General features: G+C 39.4%; 1 pseudogene; it reads left to right on the top strand.

Moving 5' to 3' along the window:
* Positions 1-5126: 5126 nt before the first annotated feature.
* LOC138990241 (tigger transposable element-derived protein 1-like) lies at positions 5127-6718 on the top strand (annotated as a pseudogene).
* Positions 6719-7508: the final 790 nt, after the last annotated feature.

Raw genomic sequence — 7508 nt, 5'->3', positions numbered from 1 at the left:
GGAGAGATAAGAAAGCCTTCCTCAGTGATCAATGCAAAGAAACAGAGGAAAACAATAGAATGGGAAAGACTAGAGATCTCTTCAAGAAAATTAGAGATACCAAGGGAACATTTCATGCAAAGATGGGCTCAATAAAGGACAGAAATGCTATGGACCTAACAGAAGCAGAAGATATCAAGAAGAGGTGGCAAGAATAACACATAAGAACTGTACAAAAAAGATCTTCACCACCCAGATAATCATGATGATGTAATCACTCACCTAAATCCAGACATCCTGGAATATGAAGTCAAGTGGATCTTAGGAAGCATCACTAGGAGCAAAGCTAGTGGAGGTGATGGAATTCCAGTTCAGATCAGATCAGATCAGATCAGTCGCTCAGTCGTGTCCAACTCTTTGCGACCCCATGAATCGCAGCACGCCAGGCCTCCCTGTCCATCACCAACTCCCGGAGTTCACTGAGACTCACGTCCATCGAGTCAGTGATGCATCCAGCCAGCTCATCCTCTGTCATCCCCTTCTCCTCCTGCCCCCAATCCCTCCCAGCATCAGAGTCTTTTCCAGTGAGTCAACTCTTCGAATGAGATGGCCAAAGTACTGGAGTTTCAGCTTCAGCATCATTCCTTCAAAAGAAATCCCAGGGCCAATCTCCTTCAGAATGGACTGGTTGGATCTCCTTGCAGTCCAAGGGACTCTCAAGAGTCTTCTCCAACACCACAGTTCAAAAGCATCAATTCTTCGGCGCTCAGCCTTCTTCACAGTCCAATTCTCACATTCATACATGACCACTGGAAAAACCATAGCCTTGACTAGACGAACCTTTGTTGGCAAAGTAATGTCTCTGCTTTTAAATATGCTATCTAGGTTGGTCATAACTTTCCTTCCAAGGAGTAAGCGTCACCATCTGCAGTGATTTTGGAGCCCAGAAAAATAAAGTCTGACACTGTTTCCACTGTCTCCCCATCTATTTCCCATGAAGTGGTGGGACCGGATGCCATGATCTTCGTTTTCTGAATGTTGAGCTTTAAGCCAACTTTTTCACTCTCCACTTTCACTTTCATCAAGGGGCTTTTGAATTCCAGTTGAGTTATTTCAAATCCTAAAAGATGATGCTGTGAAAATGCTGCACTCAATATGCCAGCAAATTTGGAAAACTCAGCAGTGGCCACAAGACTGGAAAAGGTCAGTTTTCATTCCAATCCCAAAGAAAGCAACGCCAAAGAATGTTCAAACTACCGCACAATTGCATTCATCTCACACACTAGCAAAGTAATGCTCAAATTATCCAAACCAGGCTTCAACAGTATGTGAATAGTGAACTTCCAGATGTTCAAACTGGATTGAGAAAAGGCAGAGGAACCAGAGATGAAATTACCAACATCCGTTGGATCATCAAAAAAGCAAAAGAGTTCCAGAAAAACATTTATTTCTGTTTTATTTACTATGCCAAAGCCTTTGACTGTGTGGATCACAACAAACTGTGGAAAGTTCTTAAAGAGATTTTAAGAATTTAAAATTAAAGATAATCTGACCTGCCTCTTGAGAAATCTTTATGCAGGTCAGGAAGCAACAGTTAGAACTGGACATGGAACAACAGACCAGTTCAAAATTAGGAAAGGAGTACGTCAAGGCTGTATATTGTCAGCTTATTTAACTTATATGCAGAGTACATCATGAGAAACTCTGGGCTGGAAGAAGCACAAGCTGGAATCAAGATTGCCAGGAGAAATATCAATGACCTCAGATATGCAGATGACACCCCCTTATGGCAGAAAGGGAAGAGGAGCTAAAGAGCCTCTTGATGAAAGTGAAAGAGGAGAGCGAAAAAGTGGGCTTAAAGCTCAACACTCAGAAAACTAAGATCATGGCATCTGGTCCCATCACTTCATGGCAAATAGATGGGGAAACAGTGACAGATTTTGTTTTGGAGGGGCTCCAAAATCACTGCAGATGGTGACTGCAGCCATGAAATTAAAAGATGCTTGCTCCTTGGAAGAAAAGTTATGATCAACCTAGACAGGATATTAAAAAGCAGAGACATTACTTTGTCAACAAAGGTCCATCTAGTCAAAGTTATGGTTTTTCCAGTAGTCACGTATGGATGAGAGCGTTGGACTGTAAAAAAGGCCGAGTGCCAAAGAATTGATGCTTTTGAACTTTGGTGTTGGAGAAGACTCTTGACAGTCCTTTGGACTGCAAGGAGATCCAACCAGTCCATCCTAAAGGAAATCAGTCCTGAATATTCATTGGAAGGACTGATGCTGAAGCTGAAGCTCCAATACTTTGGCCACTTACTGCAAAGAACTGACTCATTGGAAAAGACCCGGATGCTGGGAAAGATTGAAGGTGGGAGGTGAAGGGGACAACAGAGGATGAGATGGTTGGATGGCATCACCAACTCGATGGACATGAATTTGAGTAAACTCTGGGAGTTGGTGATGGACAGGGAGGCCTGGCATGCTGCAGTCCACGGGGTCACAAAGAGTCAGACACGACTGAGTGATTGAACTGAACTGAAACGCAGCTTATTGTACAGACACAGAGAAGGTAATAAAAGGCAACACACACACAAAGAGAAGCAGAAAGTCACAAGAGAGAAGGACCTGGAAACAAGCAGGGAGGGACTTCCCTTGTGGTCCAGTGGTTAAGAATCCACCTGCCAGTGCAGGGGACATGGGTTCGATCCCTGGTCTGGGAGGATCCCACATGCCACAGGGCAACTAATCCTGTGTACAGAACTACTAAGTCTGCACTCTAGAGGCTCGTGTTCTGCAACAAGAGAAGCCACCTCAAAGAGAAGTCCACACACTGGAACTAGGGAGTAGCCCCTGCTCACCGCAACTAGAGAAAACCTGAGAGCAGCAATGAAGACCCAGCACAACCAAAGATAACAAATAAACAAGCAAATTAATTAATTAAATTAAAAAAGAAAGGCATAGGCAGGGAGAGAGAGCATACGATACACAAGAGGCACCCAGCTCCCAACTATACTCTTCTTCTGAGAGTCCCATGAAATCCCTGATTATGCCCTTATGTAGCACGGCTTAGTGCATCTGTGCCTTGTAAATGAGAGATTCCCTAAATAAAATAATATGACTCATTTTGGTACTTTGTAAATATAGTACCAAAAGGTATAAAAGTTATATTACTATGTATTTCTTGTTTGAGGAAAACAGTGGATCTCTTAAAGATTAATGAGCCCAATACTAAAGAGAAGGTACAAAAATTCACACACAAAAGAAATACTTATAATTTCAAGAGTATGACAGTATGATGTAGATGAAGATAAACTGAATAAACTCAAAATTTCTGATAATAACTCATGAAAAGTTTCTGAAGAAATAAAGCCTAAGCAGGGACATAAGGATAGGTTCATGTTTGTTTAATATACAGCTTGAATCAGGGTAAATGGAATACCTTTTGCCTCAATACAGAGGAGGAAATAGCATGAGGAAGGTTGGATAATAAAATGAGTATGTGTGTTATTGGAAAATAGAGGAAAGAAAAAGTTAAATAAGTAAAAGAAAATAGATAAATAAATAGATCAAAGAAAATAGATAAAAAAGAAAAATCAGAATGAAGTTAGGTGTTGTATGATTGCACAAAAACCTAGGCTAGGGTAATGAATTTCTCTGGTTTTATAAAAATTTTATATATTTTTGGCTGATGCTTACATTAAAGCACTTAAACATAAATTTTTATTTTCACAAAACCATCACTAAATTCTCATTTTATGACATTTGACTGAATAATCAAGCATGCTGAAATCCATGCCTCCTTGCTCACTGTCTTCCAGCTGGAAATGCATTCCCTGTTATCCTATACATTGCCATATACTAGGCCCTCCATTAATACTTGTGGACTGATCGTGTTATATCCTCATTCAAACATGAGATCATGTCGATAAAATGTCAAATCCCATTCAAGTTTTTTAACATGAATTTCCTATATTCATGTCTTAGAAAACCAAAAAGTTCTTTGCTGATGATTCCCTGCTTTCTGCACCCCCTATTAAGTTTTCTGTGACTGCAAAAAAGATCAGTTAAAACATGAATTTTTAGTTATTTAAGCAGATTAGATTTTGCCCTAAAATAAAGTGTTGGCTATGCTTTGTTTGCAAACATAGTCCAAATGGCAGCCTGGTCCTCTCTAACCTAGAAAACGCAAAGGGACTGGATTCAAGGAACCAGGGTGGTAAAAATACAAACTAAAGACACTACCAATAGAAAGAGAAAAGGAAAGAATAATAATTCATAACAACCTACCCTGTAAGTAATTACCATATAAAATACAATTGAGAATCTTCTTTGAGCTTCTCAGAGAACTGTACTAAAAAGCTGCAGAATAAAGCTCTTTTATCCTTTGTTAGAATGCATAACGTTTGCTAATCTACTCCAAATGCAAAAGAAAACATTCAGTTTGAACAGTTGTATGGACAAATGGAGATTTGTAAAATTACGGATTAACATCAGTATTTGCAACGTTCTTATAGCATAAGTGAAATGGCAAGTAACTCTGACAAGCTTTGATATTATCTCAAAATGAGGAAGCAGGTCAAAGAAAATTTTAAAAACAAAGATTTATACTATAAGATGTCTCAATATATTATAAAACTGTAATATTAAAAACAGTTACCTTGGCTTAAAATATAATTATATGTTTTTATATTTACATACAAATAAATAGAATCTTGGTTTATTTAAAACAGTTTATAAAATTTAAATATAAAAATTCTTGCAATATTTCAAGCTTTTTCATTATTATTATATTTGTACAGTGATCAGTGATCAGTGATGTTACTATTCTAATTATCTGGGGGGGCATTGCGAACCGCACCCATATAAGATGGTGTAGTTAATAAATATCTGTGTCCTCACTGCTCCATTGACCAGCCATTCCCCATCTCTCCCTCTCCTCAGGCCTCCCTCTTCCCCAAGACAAACCAATATTGAAATGAGGCCAATTGACAACCCTACAGTGGCCTCCTGGAGAGGAGGGCATGGCAACCCACTCCAGTATTCTGCCCTGGAGAATCCCCAGGGACAGAGGAGCCTGGCAGGATATAGGCTATGGCATCGCAAAGAGTCGGACACGACTGAGCAACTAACACACATGCACACACACACACCGTGGCCTCTAAGTGTTCAAGTGGAAAGAAGAGTTGCATGTCTCTCACTTTAAATAAAAAAGTAGAAAGGATTACACTTAGTGAGGAAAGCATGTCAGAATCCAAAACAGAATAAAAGCTACTTCATCTTGTGCCACTTATCCAAATCGTGAATGCAAAGGAAAAGTTCTTGGAGGAAGTTAAAAGTGATGCTCCAAAGAACACACAAACGATAAGAAACAGTCTTATTGCTGATACCCAGACTTTTAGTGGCCTGGATAGAATACCAAACCAGCCACAACGTTCCCTTAAGCCAAAGCCTAATCCAGGGCAAGGCTCTGATCTGTGAAGACAGAGAGGTGAGGAAGCTGTAGGAGAAGAGTTTGAAGTTAGAAGAGATAGGCTCATGAAGTTTAAGGAAAAATGCCATCTCGATAACATCAAATTGCAAGATGAAGTAACAAGGACTGGAATAGAAGCTATAGCAAGTTATTCAGAAGAGCTGGCTAATGTAACTAATAAAGATAATTAAAGACAGATTTTCAATATAGATGAAATAGCCTTCTATCAGAAGATGAAGATGCCATCTAGGACTTTCATAGCTAGAGGGGAGAAGTCAATGCCTGGCTTCAAAACTTCAAAGGACAGGCTCACTCTCCTGTTTAGCGGCTGATGCAGCTGATGGCTTGAAGTTGAAGCCAATGCTCATTTCCCATTCCAAAAATCCTAGGTCCTTTAGATTTATGCTAAATCTCCTCTGTTTGTGCTCTATAAATGGAGCAATAAAGCCTGGATGATGGCACATCTGTTTGCAACATGATCTATTGAATATTTTAAGTCCATTGTTGAGACCAATTGCTCATAAAAATTAAAAAAAAAAAAAGATTCCATTCAAAACATAACTGTTCATTGAAAAGGCATGTGGTCACCCAAGAGCTCTGATGGAGAAGTACGATGAGATTAATGTCGTTTTCACATCTAATACAACATCCATTCTGTAGTCCATGAATCAAGAAGTAATTTTGATTTTTGAGTCTTATTATTTAAGATGTACATTTTATAAGGTTATAGCTGCCATATAATGACAAAATAAATGGAAAGTCTCCTGGAAAGGATTCACCATGCTAGATGCCATTAAGAACATTCATGACTCATGCAAAGAGGTCAAAATGCCAACATTAACAGGAGTTCGGAAGAAGTTAATCCAGCCCTCATGGATGACTTTGAGGGGTTCAAGACTTCAGTGGAGGAAATAACTGCAGATGTGGTGGAAATAACAAGAGAACGAGAGGTAGAGACTGAAGACGTGACTGAGCTTCTGCCATCACTGATGAAACTTTAACAGATGAGGAAATGCTTCTTATGAGTGAGCAAAGTAAGTGGTTTCCTGAAATGGAAACTACTCTTGATGAAGATGCCATGTAGCTTGTTGAAATGACAACAAATGATTTAGAATATTACATAAACTTAATTGATAAATCAGTGTCAGGGTTTGAGAGGACTGTTTCCAACTTGGAAAGAAGTTCTGTTGGTAGAATACTATCAAACAGAATTGTGTGTGACAGAGAAATTGCTCATGAGAATCCATTCATGTGGCATACTTCATTTTAGCCTTATTTTTATAAATTCCTACAGCCACCCCAGCCTTGATCAGTCAAGATCCATTAATATGGAGTCAAGATCCTTGATTGTTAGCATTTTTAGAAACAAATATTTTTAAATTAAGGTATGTATATGGATTTTTTCAACATAATGCTATTATACACTTAAAATACTTCAGTATAGTATAAACCTAAGTTTTATATGTTCTGAGAAGCCCCAAAATGTATGTGATTTGGTTTATTGTGATACTTGCTTTATTGTGAATAAATAAAGCAATGATGGTCTGGAAACAAACCCACAATACTTCTGAGGTATGTGTCAGTTCAGTTCAGTTGCTCAGTTGTGTCCAACTCTTTGCGACCCCATGAACTGCAGCACGCCAGGCCTCCTGGTCCATCACCAACTTCCGGAGTGTACCCAAACTCATGTCCATTGAGTCGGCAATGCCATCCAACCATCTCATCCTCTGTCATCCCCTTCTCCTCTGCCCTCAATCTTTCCCAGCATCAGAGTCTTTTCAAATGTGTCAGCCCTTCGCATCAGGTGTCCAAAGTGTTGGAGTATCAGCTTTAACATCAGTCCTTCCAATGAACAACCAGGACTGATCTCCTTTAGGATGGACTGGTTGGATCTCCTTGCAGTCCAAGGGACTCTCAAGAGTCTTCTCCAACACCATAGTTCAAAAGCATCAACTCTTCGGTGCTCAGATTTCTTTATAGCCCAACTCTCACATCCATACATGACCACTGGAAAAACCATAGCCTTGACTAGATGGACCTTTGTTGACAAAGTATGTCTC

Source organism: Bos mutus, chromosome 12 (assembly GCF_027580195.1).
Source record: "Bos mutus isolate GX-2022 chromosome 12, NWIPB_WYAK_1.1, whole genome shotgun sequence".
Classification (NCBI taxonomy): Eukaryota; Metazoa; Chordata; class Mammalia; order Artiodactyla; family Bovidae; genus Bos; species Bos mutus.
This window is presented reverse-complemented; position numbering and strand designations above follow the sequence as displayed.